Source organism: Cololabis saira, unplaced genomic scaffold (assembly GCF_033807715.1).
Source record: "Cololabis saira isolate AMF1-May2022 unplaced genomic scaffold, fColSai1.1 scf026, whole genome shotgun sequence".
Classification (NCBI taxonomy): Eukaryota; Metazoa; Chordata; class Actinopteri; order Beloniformes; family Belonidae; genus Cololabis; species Cololabis saira.
This window is the reverse complement of record NW_026906190.1, coordinates 582,501-585,000: the sequence shown is the minus strand read 5'-3', so window position 1 is coordinate 585,000 and position 2,500 is coordinate 582,501. Positions and strand designations below refer to the sequence as shown.

General features: G+C 46.0%; 7 non-coding genes and 1 pseudogene across 7 annotated transcripts; all 8 read left to right on the top strand.

The window, feature by feature from the left end:
• The first annotated feature begins 34 nt into the window (after window positions 1-34).
• Window positions 35-153, top strand: LOC133426577 (5S ribosomal RNA). The gene has a single exon (XR_009771871.1). It is a non-coding gene; the product is annotated as a 5S ribosomal RNA (ribosomal RNA).
• Window positions 154-370: 217 nt separating this feature from the next.
• On the top strand, window positions 371-489 carry LOC133426576 (5S ribosomal RNA). The gene has a single exon (XR_009771870.1). It is a non-coding gene; the product is annotated as a 5S ribosomal RNA (ribosomal RNA).
• A 199-nt stretch (window positions 490-688) lies between these two features.
• Window positions 689-807, top strand: LOC133427010 (5S ribosomal RNA). The gene has a single exon (XR_009772285.1). It is a non-coding gene; the product is annotated as a 5S ribosomal RNA (ribosomal RNA).
• A 199-nt stretch (window positions 808-1,006) lies between these two features.
• On the top strand, window positions 1,007-1,125 carry LOC133426398 (5S ribosomal RNA). Its single transcript, XR_009771726.1, has one exon. It is a non-coding gene; the product is annotated as a 5S ribosomal RNA (ribosomal RNA).
• A 199-nt stretch (window positions 1,126-1,324) lies between these two features.
• LOC133426513 (5S ribosomal RNA) lies at window positions 1,325-1,443 on the top strand (annotated as a pseudogene).
• Window positions 1,444-1,660: 217 nt separating this feature from the next.
• LOC133426375 (5S ribosomal RNA) lies at window positions 1,661-1,779 on the top strand. The gene has a single exon (XR_009771704.1). It is a non-coding gene; the product is annotated as a 5S ribosomal RNA (ribosomal RNA).
• A 199-nt stretch (window positions 1,780-1,978) lies between these two features.
• LOC133426415 (5S ribosomal RNA) lies at window positions 1,979-2,097 on the top strand. Its single transcript, XR_009771742.1, has one exon. It is a non-coding gene; the product is annotated as a 5S ribosomal RNA (ribosomal RNA).
• A 217-nt stretch (window positions 2,098-2,314) lies between these two features.
• On the top strand, window positions 2,315-2,433 carry LOC133426905 (5S ribosomal RNA). Its single transcript, XR_009772186.1, has one exon. It is a non-coding gene; the product is annotated as a 5S ribosomal RNA (ribosomal RNA).
• The last annotated feature ends 67 nt before the right edge of the window (window positions 2,434-2,500 follow it).

Genomic DNA, 2,500 nt, shown 5'->3' with positions numbered 1-2,500 from the left:
CTCCATATAAGAGGTATTTCAAGCTGCAGCTTCAGCTTACGGCCATACCAGCCTGGATGCGCCCGATCTCGTCTGATCTCGGAAGCTAAGCAGGGTCGGGCCTGGTTAGTACTTGGATGGGAGACCGCCTGGGAATACCAGGTGCTGTAAGCTTTTTCAACCAGCAGAGAGCGGTCTCGCTTAATCTACCCACACATATTTCAACGTGGTAACAGCGACAGCTCACGTCCTAAAGTGTTTTGCATATGGTAAAGGCACTTTAACTCCAACAAATAAGTGCTTCTAAATTATTATCACCAACAACTCAATGACTTATATTATATGACTTATCTTCAACTCCATATAAGAGGTATTTCAAGCTGCAGCTTCAGCTTACGGCCATACCAGCCTGGATGCGCCCGATCTCGTCTGATCTCGGAAGCTAAGCAGGGTCGGGCCTGGTTAGTACTTGGATGGGAGACCGCCTGGGAATACCAGGTGCTGTAAGCTTTTTCAACCAGCAGAGAGCCCTCTCGCTTAATCTACCCACACATATTTCAACGTGGTAAGAGCGACAGCTCACGTCCTAAAGTGTTTTGCACATGGTTAAGGCACTTTAACTCCAACAAATAAAACCAACAAATCAATGACTTATATTCTATGACTTATCTTCAACTCCATATAAGAGGTATTTCAAGCTGCAGCTTCTGCTTACGGCCATACCAGCCTGGATGCGCCCGATCTCGTCTGATATCGGAAGCTAAGCAGGGTCGGGCCTGGTTAGTACTTGGTTGGGAGACCGTCTGGGAATACCAGGTGCTGTAAGCTTTTTCAACCAGCAGAGAGCGCTTTCGCTTAATCTACCCACACATATTTCAACGTGGTAACAGCGACAGCTCACGTCCTGAAGTGTTTTGCACATGGTTAAGGCACTTTAACTCCAACAAATAAAACCAACAAATCAATGACTTATATTCTATGACTTATCTTCAACTCCATATAAGAGGTATTTCAAGCTGCAGCTTCAGCTTACGGCCATACCAGCCTGGATGCGCCCGATCCCGTCTGATCTCGGAAGCTAAGCAGGGTCGGGCCTGGTTAGTACTTGGATGGGAGACCGCCTGGGAATACCAGGTGCTGTAAGCTTTTTCAACCAGCAGAGAGCGCTCTCGCTTAATCTACCCACACATATTTCAACGTGGTAAGAGCGACAGCTCACGTCCTAAAGTGTTTTGCACATGGTTAAGGCAATTTAACTCCAACAAATAAAACCAACAAATCAATGACTTATATTCTATGACTTATCTTCAACTCCATATCAGAGGTATTTCAAGCTGCAGCTTCTGCTTACGGCCATACCAGCCTGGATGGGCCTGATCTCGTCTGATCTCTGAAGCTAAGCAGGGTATGGCCTGGTTAGTACTTGGATGGTAGACCGCCTGGGAATACCAGGTGCTGTAAGCTTTTTCAACCAGCAGAGAGCGCTCTCGCTTAATCTACCCACACATATTTCAACGTGGTAACAGCGACAGCTCTCGTCCTAAAGTGTTTTGCACATGGTTAAGGCACTTTAACTCCAACAAATAAGCGCTTCTAAGTTATTATCACCAACAAATCAATGACTTATATTATATGACTTATCTTCAACTCCATATAAGAGGTATTTCAAGCTGCAGCTTCAGCTTACGGCCATACCAGCCTGGATGCGCCCAATCTCGTCTGATCTCGGAAGCTAAGCAGGGTCGGGCCTGGTTAGTACTTGGATGGGAGACCGCCTGGAAATACCAGGTGCTGTAAGCTTTTTCAACCAGCAGAGAACGCTCTCGCTTAATCTACCCACACATATTTCAACGTGGTAACAGCGACAGCTCACGTCCTGAAGTGTTTTGCACATGGTTAAGGCACTTTAACTCCAACAAATAAAACCAACAAATCAATGACTTATATTCTATGACTTATCTTCAACTCCATATCAGAGGTATTTCAAGCTGCAGCTTCTGCTTAAGGCCATACCAGCCTGGATGTGTCCGATCTCGTCTGATCTCGGAAGCTAAGCAGGGTAGGGCCTGGTTAGTACTTGGATGGGAGACCGCCTGGGAATACCAGGTGCTGTAAGCTTTTTCAACCAGCAGAGAGCGCTCTCGCTTAATCTACCCACACATATTTCAACGTGGTAACAGCGACAGCTCACGTCCTAAAGTGTTTTGCACATGGTAAAGGCACTTTAACTCCAACAAATAAGTGCTTCTAAATTATTATCACCAACAAATCAATGACTTATATTATATGACTTATCTTCAACTCCATATAAGAGGTATTTCAAGCTGCAGCTTCAGCTTACGGCCATATCAGCCTAGATGCGCCCGATCTCATCTGATCTCGGAAGCTAAGCAGGGTCGGGCCTGGTTAGTACTTGGATGGGAGACCGCCTGGGAATACCAGGTGCTGTAAGCTTTTTCAACCAGCAGAGAGCGCTCTCGCTTAATCTACCCACACATATTTCAACGTGGTAAGAGCGACA